Source organism: Nuphar pumila, chromosome 2 (genome assembly GCF_984573655.1).
Source record: "Nuphar pumila chromosome 2, dmNupPumi1.hap1.1, whole genome shotgun sequence".
NCBI lineage: Eukaryota > Viridiplantae > Streptophyta > Magnoliopsida > Nymphaeales > Nymphaeaceae > Nuphar > Nuphar pumila.
In genome coordinates, this window is record NC_143250.1 from 55,298,879 (window position 1) to 55,308,782 (window position 9,904).

Below are 9,904 nucleotides of genomic sequence, written 5' to 3' on the forward strand. Positions count from 1 at the left end.
AGGGGGAGGGGATGATTTCAGAGTTCACAGGGAGATCTAAAATAAAGTTTCATGGTGTAGCAGGAACGTGTTTTACAGTAAGTGGAGACAACAAAACTTGCTAATTATACTCTAGTTGAAAGGAAGCAATACTAACCTTTATGTCATAACATGTCATCATTAAGGACATATGGCTTGCATCAAAATTATATAAAAAAAATGATACCCGATTATCAATATGGAACAAACTGTTAGAGAAAGTACAGTATAATTGAAAATAACAGAACATAAAAGAAAACAAAAAATATATATGAACAGGGTTATTCTATCAATGTTGCATAGGCATGGATTGATATCGTAATGAGCAGCTCAACATCACGCAAATGCTTTGATGAAAATAATGCTTCTAAAGTTCATAAGAACTCATGTGAATGACAAGTTACTGGGTACATGCCATTTCTTAAGTCAGGGGTCCCATTGATATGTGCGATTTTGGTGTAGACTGGGCCTCTGGGACTGGAGGTTGTGTCATTGTGTGAAATAAGAAGGAAACAACTACAACTCGTATGCAAGAGTACAAACAGTATGCAGGAATGTGAGAATCAGATGCAGCCATTGGTAACAAGGCTTTCACATCGATGAATCCCATTTGGCATCTAGACTGGGTTAGGCTTTAGCATTTCCAATTCTGACATCAAGCCCTTAGCAATTAAAAGGCTCAACAAACTTAAACATGGATCTATCACGACCTCTACAGAGTTCAAACCCTATGATGGGGGACCTAACATGGATGATGTGTGTGTGGGGGGGGGGGGGCAATGGATGATGCTGCTGACGGATCAGATCGAAACGCCAAGATGCAAATGGTATACTGATATTGTAGGGTGGAAATGAAATGAAGCAAGAGCTGACACAACCACACAATGATACGAAGTGTGTGAAACATCAATTGATCTTTGTTGTTCAAGATAACCTCTGTTTAATGTCTAGCAGATTGAATCTGCTAAACCGTATATTCAGAAAGGCATAGAATTGTGAACCACATTGAAGGTTATGCCAGCTCTCAAAACATCCAGAAGTGGAGATGCACAACAAAAGGGGATGGAGAAGGTCACAACAAACTAACACCCTCATGCAATATAATGGAAGTTAAACAGAGAAATAAAAGGGAAAAAAGGAACAATACAATGAAGCAAGAGGAACGAAACAAATGAAATACATGAATGAAACCAGCTAATGCAACGAATTGACAAAAGCAAATGAATGAATGCATTTTCACAATGAACATGGGTGAGATAAAGCCATAAAGTAAATTATACAGATATGGAAGATACATTACAAGCTAAAAAAATTAAAAATAAAAAATAAAAAAATAAAAAAATAAATAAATAAGAATTCAGAGACAGATTATGAAGGAGAGAAAAGCAAGTGTTGGAGCGTATACGTTCCATTGATGTCGCATATCTGTAGATCGGTTTGGCTATGAACAAACTGATGTTACAATGCTGCTTTAATGGGAATAACTAAGAAATAAAGGAAAAAAAAGGGAAACCAGGGAAGCGAGATAAAGAAGAGAGGCAGGGGTGAAATGAGCCATTAACATCGATCTGAAGCTAGATAGCTTGCAGATCTGGTGTTTAATCGACTAATCACAGGGTATGCAGATGATCCGATGTAAGAATGGACAACAGAGGTATAACAATGAATCGTAAAGGAAGAAATTACTGAAGCAATACGAAGGTAAAAAGAAATTAGCACTACTGTCGCAATATGCAAATCGATCCTGTGATAAACAGGTCGATACTGCATAATCTGCTCTTGATGAGAAATGGAAAATGGAGAGAGGTAAATGACGAATGTTGTACCAAATCAGAGCTAAAAGTGTTTATAATAAAATTTTAAAAAAACATAAGAGAGGAAGAGGGATAATTCTTACTGTATGTAGCAAGGAGTGAGAAGAGAGAGGTCCTCTCTCTAGATGCAACTGCGTGGTTCCACTCTAGGGCTGGCCTTCGTGGTTCCGTTATAGAGCCGATCTTCCTTCAATTCATTAGAGAAAGAGAGAGACGAAAAGAAGTAAGAAGAGGGGAAGAAGAAACGATGAGAAGGAGAGGTAACTGTGCGGAGAAGGAAGAGAGACAATGGAGAAAGAGAAGTTTAGAGAAAAAGGTAATGCGATAGTAGGGTGAAGATGGATGACCAAAGGGGACCCTGCGGCTCCCTTTTTATAACGAAAAACTGTTAGAATTTTTACATTTTAGGTCCAAGAAGTTAAAAAGATTTTCTAAAAGAAAGGCTCTTTTCCAAAAGCTTTTTCAAAAAGAGGTTTTTCTAATTGCGAAAAAGGGGTTTTAAGCCATATTTTTCTGAATTTCCTTTTCTTTTTCTATTTTTTTTCTTTTCTTTGCATTTTCTATATTTTTTTATGTTTTGATATAAAAACTCTAAAATTAAGGAAAATAAAAGATCTAAAAACTTTTTTTATATTTTTGAGAAAAATTTACAAACAAGGGTTTTCTAAGAATTCGAGTTTTATTTTTGGAAATTTCTTCAAAAAACGGGTTTGGATCCAGAATTTTGAAAAAATATTCAAGTTTTGGACCTCAAATCGAGAAATATAGGATGGTGGATCCAAAATGGATACCGGATGAACGGACTGAGCCTTTTAGAAATTATTTTTGGTATTTTTGTAATTTCAATTTGAAATTGGATAACGAGGCTCATATTTGGATTTTGGCACTGGATCTGGATCCGAAATTGAGTCAGATATATAAAATGGATTCTAATTCTAGTGAATCCGAGAAATAACTAGAATTTTGATTGAAATTGACTCAATTTACTCAGAAAATGGTAGCCAGAGGCAAAAAGAGAATATTTACAAAATTTTGAAAAATTTGGGGTGTTCACACTTCCCCCACGTTTTTAGTGGTGGAAAGTGAGAAGGCCCTAACTAACTAGGATTTAAAGGAGCCTCGCCCTCTCTTCCACACATGAAGTGGTAGAGAGGTCTCTCATCAATAGGAGTGAAGGGGCTTACAAGTGAGCCTCTATATAAGAGGTTCACAAACCCTCACTCCTCCTCCATTTGTTGTGAAAGAGAGAGAGAGAAGAGAGGAGGAAGAAGAGAGAACGACGCATAAGGTATGAGGAGGTCAATCATCATCCAGCCACAGGACAATGACAAAAGGTAAGTCATCTCCCCTTCTACAGTTTGTAAAAAAAAAAAAAAAACAACTAAGAGGGGGCGTTTTTGCTTGGTCCCTGCCAAGCTTCGTAGGGAGGAAAAGGGGGAGGCTAGAGATAGAGAGCTCTATCTCCATCATCGACAACCGCCATTGCCGATGGTGCCTCCATGAAAAAGGGTAGGAAGCAGGGGGAGGCCTTGCCTTAGCCACTGACAACCACAAGGTTGTCGGTGGCAACCCTATCAGAGAGAGATAGAAGAGTCACAGGTTAACCACGTGGCCCCTTTCACATTTAAAAAAAAGTCATCAAACTGACTCAGCTTGGGTTTGAACCATACACAGTCAGGTTAGTCAGTACCCAGACCGACTATAACACCCAAAACTTTTAGATAAATCTTTTTTTTCTTTTTAAAACAATGAAAATAATCATTTTCTTTGGGTTAAACATTTTGGGCGAGTTATAGTACAATCAATCATCATAACTGAATTAAAAAGTGAACATTAAGATTTAATTCCATTTCAATAATTAAAAATATATATCAGAGTATTTTTATAACAATAATTATTTTTCTAAAACTATCCCCAAAAAGAAAAAGATTGTCGCTCGATGCCGCCTAAGCATTCCACATCCGCTCTACAGTTGCACATCATAATAAATATGAAACCTCATAAAACGGGTAAGACTCGTGAAAGCCTGGTGGAAAATAATATACTTGCAATAAATGCACGATATCAGAATACATTCAAATATAACCTCATATATCAATCATGTAACACATATCTTAATAGACAATAACATAAAATCATGCTAACAATAAAATAGCAGGTCAATTTAATGTACATTTATTTACGCTAAGATTTGAATCAATATAATAAATTATGCACATGCATGAACATTTACAAAATGCATAAACACTACAAGAAAAATGTGTATTAGCGACAGACGCTATCCGTCGCTAAACACGTTAGCGACAAATTTTGTGATGGAATATCGACGGATAGAGTTTGTCGCATAACCCTAGTCACTAAACTGTGACAGAAATTATCTGTCGCTAATTCATCGCTAAATAGAGACTGATTTGGTTATGCGATATAATTTAATCCATCGCGAGGGATACGTATCCGTCGCTAATATTTATCACCAAATTGGCGACAACCATTAGCGATAGTTTAAATTCTGTCGCAAACCAACGACAACTTTAAATTGGCAACTGAGTAGCGACAGATCATATTCGTCACGAATTTAAAAAAAAGTAATTTTTTTTAAAATATTTTGAAACTCGAGAAAAATTTCTCGTTATACAATTCATATAACCTGCTTATTAAAAATAAAGTACACATAAAAAATACATATACAGGTGAAACAAATTTAACACAAGTTCTAAGTTAAACAAACTTTAACAACCAAATATAGTCCTTGCCAAGTTATAATTAGTTACAAGTACGTCAAACAAATTAATCTAATCCTTGCCAAGATTCTGGGCATCATCTTCTTCATTTTCTCGATCTACCGCTCCCTCCATGCCTCCATCAGTTCCTCTACGTTGATCATTTCCAACATCCTACAAGAGAACCAAAATGTTAGTATTTATAAACAAAATATAATGAAATAAATGATATGCAATGCACCTAATCTAATGCAACAAAGTAAATGGTTGAATGACACATAGACTAACAATAAATTGAAGGACATTGACAAAATTCAGATATGTATTATAAGGCTTGGAAAAAAGTTTATAGTGATTCAATCATGCATATATGTGTTCTAAGGTTGTCAAAGAATGTCACAGTGATTCACACATGCATATATGGTTTATAAGGTTGTTAAATAAATGTGTTATGTATCACAATCATGCATATATGTGTTACAAGACAGTAAAAAAACTTCCATAGTGATGAAATCATGCTTATATGTGTTCTAATCTTGTCAAAAAACTTTCATAGTGATTCAATCATTCTCATATGTGTTTTAAAGCTGTAAAAAAACTTTCATATTGATTCAATCATGAATAAATGTGTTCTAAGAAAAAATCGATTAATAAGTATGCAGAAATACTTACAAATTTGACAATATATATATATATATATATATATATATATATATATATATATATATATTGATGAGTTACCATTTCCTTCTAGTGGCTCCCAAAAGTCCTAGATCCACCTGTGTGTAGATGGGCATCAGGCATCTTCACTCGGTTTTGTGCAGCCTTTGCTGAGCGGTTTCAAAATTCATTGCTCGCCCACTTGTCACACATGCCCTCCCAATAATCTCTCTTGATAGTAGAAGGTCCATGGCCCTTCCACTGCAGTGGATCATCTATCCCACCAACTGTTTTTTTTGCTGTAGTCTTCATATTGTGCAACATGTCGGCAAATCGGTTGGCAGCCACCTTCTGCCACACTACCCTTGCATCTTTTTCCTCGTTCGCAGTTGCGAAGCGATGAAAAGCCTATAAATACTTTCAGAAAGTTAGCACACATGAGCATAACAAAAAATAAATATGAAACACATTAGTTATGATAAACGATTACATACCATGAATGAGGACATTAATCTGTTCAATACTTCTGCCGGGTACTCTTTCCATTGTGCGACCGGTCCTAAAAGATGTTGCAGTAGTGACTTCCTAATGTCTCGTATTACTTCTTGCTGCTCAAACCTCGCACTGCACATGAATTGGTACACATTAATAATCGACTGTCGATATACACTATTTATAAGAGAAGTATTAGACAAGTGACAATGAAATACTTACGGTCGACTATCGATATACACTATTTGAATGAGTCATTGTATGTCACACTGAGAAGACCCTACATCTGGCGTTGTCTCGTGAAGTGTATGAGTAGCTGGTGTTGGTGGGTCATGTGTAGGCAAAACATCACCTACAGAACAATGAGTTCGAAATTCACACAATGCATATTTAAATTAATCAAGTATACAATTATTTAAATGATATACCTATCTAAGCAGCCCGTGAAGATGAAGGCTGAGACTGGCTACCACTGGGTGTTTGATGATTGTGGCCTCTACGAACCATATTCTAACAAATAAAAAATGTCATGCAATATATTCAAATATTGCAATACCTTCAAATTATTCAAATCATTACAATACATTCAAATCATTCACATCAAATATTGTAATACATTAAAATATAAGATATGACATCACTTGCTAATCATGGATAACTTATCCTTAACTTGTAATACAATTAGATCAGTTACACAACTCTATATCTTCATGAATAAATTCAGTAGTTGAAGAACTGCATACAAGATAGTGTGACTCTCGCAACCATTTCACAGTGGCTCATAAACATCTCTAAGTAAGTCATAAAATCTACTAGTTGCATCGTTTGTTGCTTCTTCCTCTACCTCAGTTAATGCATCATTATGTCCCATAGCAGAACCCATTTTCGGTTCTGCGGTATCAAATATCAAATTCACATATGAATTATCGTACACCACATCTACTCGTGCGTCAAAATTATTCCAAAATTCTTCACCACAAAGCATCTAATTCTGATAACCACTAACAAAACTCTTTATGTATAGGTGATGTCTAATGCCATGAGGTTCTATAAATTAATTGTTCCTACACATCGTGCAGAGGCATCTGATCCGACCGGTAGGATCCACTGTACTGACACTTGCCATTGCGAATTCAATAAAACTGTCAACACCATCCATATATTCATGCATCACCTCATTATCAACTATCCTACGATACATTCATTCACGGTTTACAGCTATTTTGTTCTATAATGTTACATATATTATCATCACCAGTTAAAAGAAAATCTTAATAATGCTATAATGAAAAAAATATCTAATTTATCTATTAATTCTTGTTTGGTGATTGTTTGTGAAAAATTTTCTGTTTCAATTAATGCGTAAATTTACTTCCCCTCTATACCACAAACATGCTTAACATAAAAGGTAATTCTATGAACTATTATGCATGCATTTACAAACTAAATATTTTCGTACATAACACCATCACATCATATTTATACACATCACGCAGATATTTAGAAATATGAAATCACATTCCATAAAATGATACATTTATTTGAAACATGTTTTCATGATACAATTTCACATGGAAGACATAATTAAATAGAAAATAACTTCATGCAGATACATCAAACATTGCAATACATTCAAATCATTCATATCAAAACAATGTCAAATATGTACCTGCAACAAATACACTCCAATATCCCGCTAACTAATACCATGCCTAGCATGAAATCCATACTAAAAAAATAAGAACACTTCTATTTTCATATATTAAATCATGCTCAACATGATCTCCAAATTTCATCAAAGCAATCCTAGATATCCACAACTAAGTGAGTGTGTGAACAAAAAAGTGTTGCATCCAAGAAATTAAATAACATGTGATGCGCTTGCATCACTTACTCACCATGGGTAATTACCCAATTTGAATTGCTTGTACTTCTGCATTTTTTTCTTATTTCTTTTTACATTGCATTTTTAGCCGCATGTGATGCTTAGCACTAAACATCACGTAATTAGCTCAACAACGTACCTACAAAGCACAAATATACAAAGCAATAAAGGAAGGAGGCTCGACTCCTACTTGGCGAAAAAGGAAACAGGGAAGGGTTAGAGTCCCTCCCTCATATCTCATAAGACAGGGAGGGGGCTCAGCCCTTCCCTGGTGGGAACAAAAAAAGGAAGGGGGCTTGGCCACTCCCTCTCATCCCGTAAGACAGGGAGGGGGCACAACCCCTCCCTGGCGAAAAAAATAACAGGGAGGGGGCTCGGCCCCTCCCTGGCAAAAAAAACAAACACGGGAGGGGGCTGAGCCACTCCCTCGCATCCCGTAAAATAAAGAGACAGGGAGGGGGCTCAGCCCCTCCCTGGCGAAAAAAAAGGGGAGGAGGATCGGCCCCTCCCTGGAAAAAAAATTAGGGGAGGGGGACGAGCCCCTTCCGCGCATCTCGTAAGACAGGGAGATAGGGCCCTGGCTCGGCCCCTCCCTGTCGAAAAAAAAAACTGGGAGGGGGCAAGGCCCCTCCCTAGCGAAAAAAAAGTGGAGGGGCCGAGCCCCTCCAGTGCAACCCGTAAGACATGGAGGGGGCTCAGCCCCTCCCCAGTGAAAAAAGCACAGAGAGGGGGCTCAGCCCCTCCTTGGCGAAAAAAAACAAGGAGGGGGCTCAACCCCTCCCTGGCAAAAAAAAGGGGAGGGGCCGAGCCCCTCCCTAACAAAAAAAAGGGGTGGGGCCGAGCCCCTCCAATGCAAGCCATAAGACAGGGAGGGGGCTCAGGCCCTCCTCAGCGAAAAAAGCATAGGGGGGCTCGACCCCTCCTTAGCTAAAAAAAAAGAAAAGGGGAGGGGGCCGAGCCCCACCAGTGCAACCCATAAGACAGGGAGGGGGCTTGGTCCCTCCCCGACGAAAAAAGCATAGGGAGGGAGCCGAGCCCCTCCCTCGCATGCCGTAAGACAGGGAGGCTCGACCCCTCCCTGACAAAAAATGACATGAGGTCGGAGAGAGACAGTGTCAGGGAGGGGGTGGCTCGCCAGAGCTTTGGTGTGGGTCGCCGAATGCTGCAAGGAAAGCGAGAGGATACACGGAGAGAGGGGATTCTCAGGGTTGTCGGGGTGTCTGCCAAACACAGGGAGGAGGAGGTGGCCGGGGCAGTCGCCAGAGGGCGGTAGGTGGGTGGGGCGGTCGTCGGAGAGCGGTAGGTGGTTGGGGCAGTCATCGAAGACAGGTAGGTGGCCGGAGCAAGCAGCGCAGGTGAGAGAGAGTGCGATAAAGAGAGAGAGCGATAAAGAGAGAGAGCGAGAGACTTATGTTCATACCCTAGATGGCATTTTACATCAAAAGTTAGCGATAAAACAATTCTGTCACCAACACCGACGCTAATTAGCGATGGAATAATATCCGTCGCTACTCCATTGTTAAGTTTTGACATATATTGCGACAGAATAATATCCGTCGCTAATCTGTAGCTACCTAGCGACATATATTATTCCGTCGCAAATCCCGCAACTAATTCCAAATTTAAGGACGAATCATTTTCTCTCGCTAATCCGTTGCAAAATTATGATGGTTTTTGTCATAAATTTCTGTCGCTAATTGAATTTTTTCTTGTAGTGAAACTTACCATTTCAATGATGCGAGTCCTTTATGCATGAATACATTTTTATCTTCACTTATTATTTTCTTGCTTAAATGATGCATGCCATGTTTTATCTATATGCAATGCATAATCTTATTTCACTTGCTAATATTTGTCTATGGGTACAACATAGACTCTCCTAGATGGAGGTACAACCCAAGTTTGTATTTTTAAACAATTGTCTCTTATTAACCTGTGTGAAGCTTCAACTGTGCATACTTCGAAGAGAGAATATAATTTTATAGAGAAAGTTTTTAACTCCTACAATCTCGATATATTAGATTTTTTTCATGATTCTTACCTACCACATCGCTGATAAATCATGGTAGTTCTTCCGGTTACTGGTTCTATGGATGGGAGACAAAAGCAATCTTCCATGCTAAGCCAAATATCTCACATAATCGTCAGTACCATGTTTACTCTCTCAATAAGCTATAAGAGAATTAATTTCATTCTGATTTCTTAATTAACTTGTTTGTTAATTGTGCCAATGCAAACATGCAACAACATTCAAAGTTCATATGCAACAATATTCATGGCACTCTATGCATATTTTTTATTAGTCTCTACCATAA